This window comes from Lolium rigidum, chromosome 3, assembly GCF_022539505.1.
Source record: "Lolium rigidum isolate FL_2022 chromosome 3, APGP_CSIRO_Lrig_0.1, whole genome shotgun sequence".
NCBI classification, from domain to species: Eukaryota; Viridiplantae; Streptophyta; class Magnoliopsida; order Poales; family Poaceae; genus Lolium; species Lolium rigidum.
In genome coordinates this window covers 347,726,961-347,738,481 of record NC_061510.1, presented here as the reverse complement: position 1 = coordinate 347,738,481, position 11,521 = coordinate 347,726,961, and the positions used below count along the sequence as shown (strand labels likewise).

Here is an 11,521-nt window from a genome sequence, read left to right as displayed (position 1 = left end):
CGCGGGAGCTCTCGAATCTTTATACCATGATTTGTAATGGGAGGAGCTTCTCCGATGATGGTGGTAAGATTAGTAGCATTCAACAACCAGCTATCCGCTACTTCGCTTACTTCGTTACAAAGTGTGTTCTTGCTAGAAGGAATGCGAGTAAGTTGTCTGTTCAAGATATGGCTTTCTTAGCCGCCGCTTTGCAACAGGATAGGACCTATAATTTGGGTGCTTTAATAGCTTGTAGACTTGCTACTAACCGTGAGAAAGGAGGAATTTGTGGAGGTCTTATCGCCTCTCGCTTATTAGCTATGCATGGTGTAGGACCTCACCATCTAGATATTCCGCTTTCTATAAAGAAACTTGATGTTGTTTCCATGATTAAACATGAGTTTATTTCAGATGCATCTAATTTGAACAACCTGTATTATAGGATAACTTTGTATAAGAAAAATTGAAGAATAACTAAGAAAATTGAAAAACTAGTACGATTGCCTGCACCTGCTCTGCTTAACCTTGATGCCAGGAAAGGGTGGTCGATCACAGAAAATGAGCTAAACGCATACATAGAAAAGGAAAGCCATCGTGCAAGGGAAGGCATGGAGGAGGCCGAGGAGCACCCCGACTCTCCATCCGATGCAGCGAGCTCCTCATATCAACATTATGGTCATGAGGAACCTCCACGATATTCTTCTGCGCAGGGGCCCTATTATCACTCCATGTATGATCCACCGGCGTGGAACTCCGACCCTCGTTGGGAATGAACTCCACTTAGGCCAAAAGCCTAAGCTTGGGGGAGGTATACCGGCATCACTCATTCTTTGCATATTATGGTTGCTGGATACTTGTACATACTTGTTTAGTTTCTTAGAGTGGTTTTCTAATAAGAGGGAGATGATATTTGGGGAAGTGCTGTCCAAAAACAGATTCTGGGCTGTTACCAAAAAATTCGTACGCACAGCCAGAACGTTATTTTGAGTTGCCAATTTTTGAGCATGTGCCCCAGGTTGTTATCTAACTTTCATTAGTTGAACACTTTTTGAGCTGAGCAATGGAAGAGTTTTGTTAATTTCGATTTCTGTACTGCTGTCAGGTTTTGGCAGATTTCTGTCATCCTGCTTTTCTGTGTTTCTGTTAGTTTGCATTCTTTTGTTTTCGCTTTGTTTCTTTCCTAAAACACAAAAAGACCAAAAATATTTCTGTTGTTTCTCTTCACTATTTGTTTGCTTTGGTTTCTTGCATTTGTTTCGCTCTATTTGCTATTGCTAGTTTACTACAAGAAAACCCAAAAAGATTTTGATTTGTTTGCTTGTTTCTTTTGTTCTTGTTTCCAATTCGAAAACATCAAAAATATTTGCTGTTCTTCTTTGGTTTGTAAAGTTCATCATGAGTTCAATGGTCTTCGGTGGCTGGAGCGTGGTTTTCATTTCATATTATCCAAGCTACACAAGTGAAAGGCAATAATGACGATCTACAACAATTGGATTGTGGTGAGAGGCTGGCATGAACTCTATTTGTTTTCATTTTTGTACATATACTCATCCATGTGAGCATGCTTAGTTGGTTCATGTGAGGTATATGTTATTTGAGAAAGTCTAGTAGTTCATGATCTCTCATGTTTAGCTCCAATTTATTAATATGAGTAGCATGTCATGGATGTTCGCTTGCATTGTTTTATTCATAAGTAAGTATGGCATTGTGGTATCCTCCTCTGAATAATTCACTTGAATCGACTTGGCACATGCTCACGCATGCATATGACAAAACAAAAGTCAATTAAACCTCGCTGATCTACTTTGCTTTAGAGTTATTGTATCACTTTTATGCCTCCGTTAATTTATTTTGCCGCAAGCATGATTATGACAGTTACTGCTCTCTTGATTTGTCGCTCCCTAGTATTTTGCTAGCCTTCACTTGTACTGAGCGGGAACGTCGCTCGTGCTTCCAAACACCTGAAAACCAAGTTGTTCCAAAGTGTCCACCATAAATACCTATGCATGGCATTTCAAACTATTCCAAATAAATTCTCATGCGCTACCTTTAAAACTTTCAAAATGCTTCTCAATTTGCGTTAATGTTTCATAGCTCATGAGGAAGTATGTGGTGTTTAGCTTTCAACCTTGTCATTTACTTTTGACGGACTCTCATATGGACTAGTGGCACATCCGCTTATCCAATAATTTTGCAAAAAGAGCCGGCAATGGGATTCCCAGTCCCAAATTAATTAACTTAAATAGACACTCCTCCATGGTTTGTGATTGTTGGACGGCACCCGAAGGATTCGGTTAGCCATGGCTTGTGTAAGCAAAGGTTGGGGGGAGTGTCATCATCATAATAAAACTTAAATAAAAAGGCACTCCTTCATGGTATGTGATTGTTGGCAGGCACCCGAGGATTCGGTTAGCCATGGTTTGTGTAAGAAAGGTTGGAAGGAGTGCCACATAAACATATAAATAATTCATGGGAGCCGCTCTTGGGAGTCCGGTTGACGAGGTAGTTAGTGTACCCATTACCATTCATTGACAACAACAAGCACTTCTCAAAATAATTTTACTCCTGTTTTTAAAAATGAAAAGCTCTAGCGCATGTTAATCCCTGCTTCCCTCTGCGAAGGGTCAATCTTTTACTTTTATGTTGTGTCTCCATTCTTTCTTTGAGCACTATCTTGAGAGCACAACTCGCCATTCTTAGTATAATATGCTTGTCTCAAAATATGATTGATTGTGGTATAACTTTGATGCTTTTATCTTTGACAATCACTACTTCTAGTCTTTCTATGAACTCCAGAGGTGCCCGGGCATTTATGTTTTGCCGATCAAATACGGGCAAGCGAGATACCACTTTATCATACTCTCTTATGAACATTGCAATCCTGCTTATATACATTATTCATGATGCTTATTATTAATTGTTGGTACCTCTCCATGATTGACATAGCTGTTGGATGATCTTATTTGCATGTATCTCATTATGAACTGCTTAAGTATTAGCCATAGCATGAGAATATATACATCATATGAGCAAATGTGTTCGTGAAAGTTCTTTTACCGCTCGCTTGTTAATCGAATTGCTTGAGGACAAGCAATAAGCTAAGCTTGGGGGAGTTGATACGTCCAAAACGTATCTACTTTCCCGAACACTTTTGCTATTGTTTTGCCTCTAATTTGTGTATTTTGGATACAACTAACACGGACTAACGCTGTTTTCAGCAGAATTGCTCGGTGTCTCGTTTTTGTGCGTAAATCCAACTTTCAGAAAAACCTCGGAATTTATACGAAGGCCCTATTTTCCCGTAAGACTCACGGAGCCGAAGGGCAAGCCAGGTGGGGGCACGAGGGCCCCACACACTAGGCCGGCGCGGCCCGGAGGGGCCCGCGCGGCCCTAGTGTGTGGCCCCTCGGCTGGCCCCCGACGCCCTCCTTCGGACTACTTATCGCCCTCGACCTAAAAACGCACGGAGAGAAGTCGAAGTCGCCAGAAACCCTCCAGAGAGCCGCCACATCGCGAAACTCCGTCTCGGGAGCTAGAAGTCTCCGTTCTGGCACTCCGCCGGGACGGGGAATAGGAGGAGATCTTCACCGCCATCACCACCAACGCCTCTCCATCGACCAGCCATGTTTCCCCCATCCATGTGTGAGTAATTCCCCCGCTGTAGGCTGAAGGGGATGGTAGGGATTGGATGAGATTGGTCATGTAATAGTCATAAGATTGTTAGGACATAGTGCCTAGTATCCGTAGATGTCACTTTTATGATATTGTTGCAACTTGTTATGCTTAATGCTTGTCACTAGGGCCCGAGTGCCATGATCTCAGATCTGAACATGTTATTGATTCATGAAGATATTCGTTGTTTATGATCTTACCTGCAAGTTGTATACACACGTCGCTGTCCGGAACCAATGGCCCCGAAGTGACGAAATCGGGACAACCGGAGGGAATGGTAGTGATGTGAGGATCACATGTGTTCACGGAGTGTTAATGCTTTGCTCCGGTATTCTATTAAAAGGAGTACCTTAATATCCAGTAGTTTCCCTAGAGGCCCGGCTGCCACCGGCTGATAGGACAAAAGATGTTGTGCAAGTTTCTCATTGCGAGCACGTACGACTAAATATGGAACACATGCCTATTGATTGATTAGTACTTGGATACTGTTTTATTATTATCTGCAAATGCCCTGCTTTGATTGTTATATGAGTTTCTCTCATCCATGCAACGCCCGTTAATCCGTCCCTGTGCCTACAGTATTTTAATCCTGCTGTCTACTATAATCACTGCTGCTGTCTTTGTTACTCTGCTGCTGTTATTTCGCTACCGTTACTGCTATAAAACTGTTACTACTGATAAACTCTTGCGAGCAAGTCTGTTTCCAGGTGCAGCTGAATTGACAACTCCGCTGTTAAGGCTTACAAGTATTCTTTGTCTCCCCTTGTGTCGAATCAATAAATTGGGTAATACTTCCCTCGAGGACTGTTGCGATCCCCTATACTTGTGGGTCATCAACCATGTACACTCCAGTAATAAAAATTAACAAGTAGAGAGTGAACAAATAATGTATGTGAGCAATCATGTGCAATATATTACTATTTGAGATCCAAAAATAAAAAAGGACCCCATGCTTAATTTTATGTTGAACCAACTCTAGCTTGTAGCCGTATGTTAAGCAAAAAACATTTGTTCGACAAGATGCAAATTATGCATGGGTAAAAACACACAAAATTGATTTTCCTAATGGAAAAAGGTGCAACTATGCAACTGATTTCATACAGTAAACACACAATTTTTGGTTAAAAACAATTTATTTTTGTAGGATATATAAGCTCCAAGTTTGATATTCCCTTATGTAGAATATGTTAATTTTACATAAATGAGTATTGAGGTGTAGGTAACTACAAAGGCTTCACTGAAAATTTCAGTTGGCTCTATTCAACAGATGACTCGGCACATGTTTTCTGTAAAAGCATTAACTATGACTTCCTTATGTAGAAGGTCGTTAAAGATTAGAAAATTTAAGGAACATTAGAAAGAAATAACTCAAACATTGTCGACTATCTGAGACCATTACAAAATAGTGTGGCCACACATGTGACTGTTAAAGATAGTCGAATAATTTCCATTTTCAATAAGATTGCTTTTCTTCTTCAATTATTCTACCATCTGCTATGGATATCACATATCACTAAGTAAGAGACAGAAATATATGTATGTTTTGGTATCTGTTGGGATTTCATGTTTGACAGTGTACCTTCGACGTGTTTTCTCTTCAGTTGAACATGAACTAATAATTATTTTGCTATCTTTTCCACAAGTGGAGATTCATTCTATTAGTACAAATGGACAAACATTTGATATTGTGTAGTATAACTGTTCCTAACTGGGACCTCCTGCAGATGTAGATACCCTGCACCAAGAAAAAAAAGTTGAGGCCCATTAACTACCATGATTAATTTTATTTTAGAAACTATTGGATTAAGATTTGGTTAGACCCCTTCAATTTTCCTTTATATTTAGTATAAATAAATTTATAACAATGATTTGAGTCATGGTTGAATGTTATGAATATTGGACTACTCTGTAGTACATACCTTTCCTACTGTTTCAGCATCTTCTTTTCTTTGCACCGGATAGATAAGGGCTCCAAATGCGTGAGTGTGCCTTCTCATAAGAACAAACACTTCCATTTCTTCTCGGCAGAAATAAGAATACTAAAATATCAGCCCAAATTCTTCACACAAAATCCATGGCATCGTCGCCAAACTTTATTTTGTTTTTTCGAATTGCCAACTGCAACAACAAAACATATTGGCCTGTAGAAAGCACAACAATTACCGTTGATGGACGAGAGAAAACGACTATGGCCATGGGTAGGTGGAAGCGGGGCTGGCAAGATGATATAAGTTTACAAAAAATTATACTCAAGGACCATACCTTGGAAGTTTGAACTTTGTCATGTATCATATACCGGACAGTAGGTGCAGTATCTGTAACCGTAGCAAAATAGTATGGCTACATGGAAATGAGCAAGCCTGAGAATATAGAGAATTTATTAGAAGAAGCCTTAAACACGAAGTATTACCATGACAAATGTGCTTGAATCTTGGGCAACCACCTACATACACATTCCGTTTGGAAGAGCTCTCCTACGATTACTTTGAGATAATCATAACATTAAATTTGTTGCAACCTACTTTTTTTTTTGCAATGAAACACAATTCTAACCGCACAAGATCAGTAAGAGAGCTTAGTTTTGAAGCTAAGTTCACAATATTTTTTGCGGCAATGTTTGCAAGAAATAAGAGAGGAGTAATTCGGGAGAGAGAAATTATACAGTAAATTCGTTGCCCCTTCCATCCATGAGGATCTTGACTTTTGTACTTTGAAGATTAGAATTAAGGTGGTCCTCATGTTGTTGTCCATCCAGAAGGAAGAAGGTACGATCGTATTGAGTGGGGGCGCAGTTCGAGGGTAGGAAGGATGGGGCGTTGCAGATGAGAATACCTGCAGAAGTTGCCCAAGCCTATGGCGGTTGATGAGCTCGAAGAGACGCGGCCTCGTAGACGTGCGACTGCTCGCCGCGGGCCCATCGTCATCCCTAGACGAAGCGATGAGTATAGGAATCCCCTCCATGAGATCCCAATCCGCTGCCTGCGCGCAATCCGCACCGCGCCAGGGCCGGAGAAGAACGGCACGAATCTAAATCCACGGAAAACGGAGCGAGAAGGGCAACCAGCAGATGTACAACGTTGCTAGCGTGGCCTTGCCGGTTTCTCCGTCGGAGGTGTAGCGTTGATGAGGCGGGAGGGATGGGGAACGACGGTGAAGTCAGGAGAGAGCCAATGATTATTATTTTTTTTGAGGTATGAGAGCAAATGATTTATGATTTATTCCTTTTTACCGGACGGTACGTTGAGGAACAAAAGAATGGAAGGACCAGTCAAGCAGCCACGGCCCATGTAATGCTTCCCGGCCCAATCAACCAGGAGTAGCCTAACTCGGCATGTGGAGTAGCGGCACCAGAAATGATGGGCTGGCCCATCTGGCGAGATTTGACGAACGAAACAAGTTTAGCGATGCCGCGGGATTGAACTGATTTGGAGCGTCGGATGAGCAGATCTAACGATTCAGGACTACAAATCGCTGAGAGAGGCCCAACCTACTTTTTTTTTTGCAATGAAACACAATTCTAACCGCACAAGATCAGTAAGAGAGCTTAGTTTTGAAGCTAAGTTCACAATATTTTTTGCGGCAATGTTTGCAAGAAATAAGAGAGGAGTAATTCGGGAGAGAGAAATTATACAGTAAATTCGTTGCCCCTTCCATCCATGAGGATCCTGACTTTTGTACTTTGAAGATTAGAATTAAGGTGGTCCTCATGTTGTTGTCCATCCAGAAGGAAGAAGGTACGATCGTATTGAGTGGGGGCGCAGTTCGAGGGTAGGAAGGATGGGGCGTTGCAGATGAGGATACCTGCAGAAGTTGCCCAAGCCTATGGCGGTTGATGAGCTCGAAGAGACGCGGCCTCGTAGACGTGCGACTGCTCGCCGCGGGCCCATCGTCATCCCTAGACGAAGCGATGAGTACAGGAATCCCCTCCATGAGATCCCAATCCGCTGCCTGCGCGCAATCCGCACCGCGCCGGGGCCGGAGAAGAACGGCACGAAATCCACGGAAAACGGAGCGAGAAGGGCAACCAGCAGATGTACAACGTTGCTAGCGTGGCCTTGCCGGTTTCTCCGTCGGAGGTGTAGCGTTGATGAGGCGGGAGGGATGGGGAACGACGGTGAAGTCAGGAGAGAGCCAATGATTTTTTATTTTTTTTGAGGTATGAGAGCAAATGATTTATGATTTATTCCTTTTTACCGGACGCTACGTTGAGGAACAAAAGAATGGAAGGACCAGTCAAGCAGCCACGGCCCATGTAATGCTTCCCGGCCCAATCAACCAGGAGTAGCCTAACTCGGCATGTGGAGTAGCGGCCCAGAAATGATGGGCTGGCCCATCTGGCGAGATTTGACGAACGAAACAAGTTTAGCGATGCCGCGGGATTGAACTGATTTGGAGCGTCGGATGAGCAGATCTAACGATTCAGGACTCCAAATCGCTAAGAGAGGCCCTAGCTAGGTGAGTTTTACTGTTAACTAATGTGTCCATCTTTATGGTCACTTGTTGCACCTACGTAACAAGTTGTACATGATATAGTTTACATTTAACTTTTTTCAGATTTAAATCTCAACCATTATTTTTAAGATAGACGAATCAAATAATCTATATAATCTATATAGGAGCAACCCACTAAATTGAATTCTCTTAGCATGCAAGCAGTCCACGTCATGCAATCTCGTTTTTCCCGGCCGTTTCTGTACACGTGTGACCCTTCTTGAGTTTTCTCCGTGTGTTACAGCCACGTCAATGTGTTTTGTTTTTTTTTTTTTTGGTCAACTTCGTACCACACAAACCCAAAGCAGCCCATTTACGTAAGCCCACAAGCAGCGAAGTCCTTTCTCTTGAGACAAACCTACAAGCAGCACATTCACATAAGCCCACAGGCAGCCTAGGCCTTCGTCTTTGCTTTTATACAAAAAAAAAAAAACGTCTAACTGTTTCTCTACTCGACGGTACGACTACTTTCAGCCGCATCTATTCTCCATCAAGCACAGGCTGCGCAACCATTGAAGATTTCAGTTTCCACTTCCCAATCAACCCCGTCACGGCACACGCACTTCCTCTTCCCACGATCGCCATTAGAATCGAAAACGGCACACTCCCCTTTAAACTCTGAGCTCCACCTCCCCCAGCTTCACTCTCAGACGGGGTTCTTCCAAAGTGCTCATACCGTCGCTGCCACTGGTGAGCAAGCACCTCCCGTTCTCTCTATGCTCCCTGTTTCCTAGGGTCATCAAGAAATTGGACGTCGAAGCTGTCTTTCATCTGTATTTCGTCTGACGAGTACTGCTGGTAAAATCCTACGTAAAGATGGAAAACTATATAGACACCTGCAGGCTTCATCCAAATCCCTCCATGCTACATAGGCACCTGCAGATATCTCTTATTTCTTAATTTTATTTTAGTTTTGCTTCGTCAAATCGGCTCCATGCATCATATGAACCTGCAAATACATTACTTCAGAGTAGTTCATATGTTACTTTCAGGTGACAGATACATAAATTCACAGTAGTTCATTTTTACTTTCTCAGGTGAAAGAAGTAGTGATTTTACCGAAGATCATGGAGACAAAACAAAGAGGTAAATTCTACCCCTCTCAAATATATATTTACTACTAATATTTTTACGCATATGTAATTGACATTTGGTTCAACAACATCGAAATTTCTGAATTCCAAATCAACCGATCAAAATAATACTACTATGAAAAAAGGAGAAGCAAGAGTATGTATCATTTCACAGACTTTATTACATATTCTCACCAATTATATGTTTTCTCTCTTAAAAATTTATAATTCTAAATCATCTCTTAAGAAGCAACGCAGACAATTACGCTACCAGCAGCATGAGTAAACCCAACCTGCATAAGGCATATCGTCGGTACTGTTTCTGAACAATATAGAACTTAATATATTTTTCACAAAATTTATATTTGATTCCAGGATTCAGTGTTTTGTCAATGGTTTCTTGCGTTAATTACATTTCTTACCATGGTACTTACTATGGTACCTACAGTTCATGCAGAACAAAATAATATCCCCTGAACTGATAATAGCCAATGACCGCAATGATCAGGTTATGTTGTGACTGGGAAACATCCTCATATGAAGACAACTTTCGTAAACTATGTCTATGTCGCCGACTGCATAAACATGTACATGCATGGATATTATTAATGAACCCAGCTTTCAGTTTTGGTGTCACCACTTTGAAGTTTCAGCTGATCAATTATGTTTATACTGATGGAGCCTACATGTTTTTCTTACGATTTCGTATGTCTTACAACCAGACCACCATATCTTTGCTCTGCTTAAGTTTTCTCCTTATTCTTCCCATAGTTATTATAAAAAAACTGAAACCATCATCTTAATACCTTCATTAAATAATTAAATGGCAGACAAATTACAATGTTACTACTGTTTGTCAATTCCTATAAATTTTCAATGTTACTTGTGAGTTTCTGCATATTCATTACAAAGTTAATTATTATCAAAACTCTCTTACGGTTTGACATTGTTGATAACTGCAGGCACACCTATACAGCACCACCCTAAACACGGTGCTCCCTAGATATTCATCATCTCCTCCTCCAAAGTTTTGTCTATTGGCATATATAGAATCTGCAGGAAAGTAACAGGTATGGAAGCTACATCAAATTTTATTAGTTTTCTCGGCATTGCGTCTATTTAATAAAAAATGACAATTTTTCTACAAGATTGAAGCTGCTGCAACAAAAAAAATATCCACCCCGCTCATTTGTTCATTCATCCATACGAAATCAAAAAAGGTGGAAGCTATTGCAAAAATGAAGAATACTACAAGAGTACCAAAATGTATCACTTTCAAAAGCACCACTATGCTTCACGAGGAAGGATCGACATTTCGAGAACGCCGATTACATCATTGAGTACATGAAGCAAGGAACCCCGCATGTCCAAATTGTCATCGATGAAGAAGGCACCCACCCCATCAAGTCTAAATAAACCTTATTGTGTATCGTGCTTTTTATATTCAATAGACACTTCATCAAAATATAATTGTAATAAATAGAATCAATAAGAACTATTTTCCTTGTGACATATCATATGTAAGCATTAGTTTCTTGCTTAATTTATTTCCAGAGTTGAAAGGTTAATTTTAAAACCAAATATCATCCAAATATATTTCTAAAAATTCCCGCAGCAAGGCGCGGGCAAGCATCTAGTTTTAATATATGTAGATTAACGTGCTATCTTTATTTTAGACTAAAGTATTTTGCTTTTGTTAATAGATAGATAGTAAGATAGATTGAGGAAAGAGCATGCGGCCAGGCTGAAGGTAAAATTCGAGGGAGAAACGTCGTGGTAATATCCGACTGATGCATCTTCACCACCCGCCTCAACATACCCAAAATGATCTTGCTTTAAGACAACATGTGGACATCCCTCGGTCGATGTGCCACCACGACTCGTGCCTCGCTACTTACAGCGAGCATGTTCATCGATTCACGACGCCTCGTTAGCAAAGCTACTCTTTTAGATATGGAAATGGTGGAGGCTCGACATCTCGTCCAACGTGCGTCTGGATGACGCTGGAGTTTGGCGACAGCCGCTGGCTTCGGCGAGTGCATGAAAGTCTAGGAATAATTATGTATTTTTCTATTAACGATATATCGTGGTTGTTCAATTTTTTTTGTTGCCCCAAACGGTTATGCGTGGCTTAGGCGCGCATATAGCATCCTAATCGTGTCCTGGGAGAGTTGTTCTTTGTCCAATGCTACTAATCAGTCGGAGGTTCCGTGGCTCACAACCTCCGGGTGGGCAGCCGTCCGATGGAGCGGATCGCACCGCTGGCTCCGCGTACCGTACCGCACAGGATAAGTCCACTCGTTTTC

General features: G+C 41.4%; 1 long non-coding RNA gene across 1 annotated transcript; it reads right to left on the bottom strand.

Moving 5' to 3' along the window:
* Positions 1–5,628: 5,628 nt before the first annotated feature.
* LOC124700242 lies at positions 5,629–6,079 on the bottom strand. Its single transcript, XR_007001690.1, has 3 exons — positions 6,062–6,079; positions 5,914–5,966; positions 5,629–5,769 (listed from the first exon to the last, which is right to left on the bottom strand). It is a non-coding gene; the product is annotated as an uncharacterized LOC124700242 (long non-coding RNA).
* Between the last annotated feature and the right edge of the window lie 5,442 nt (positions 6,080–11,521).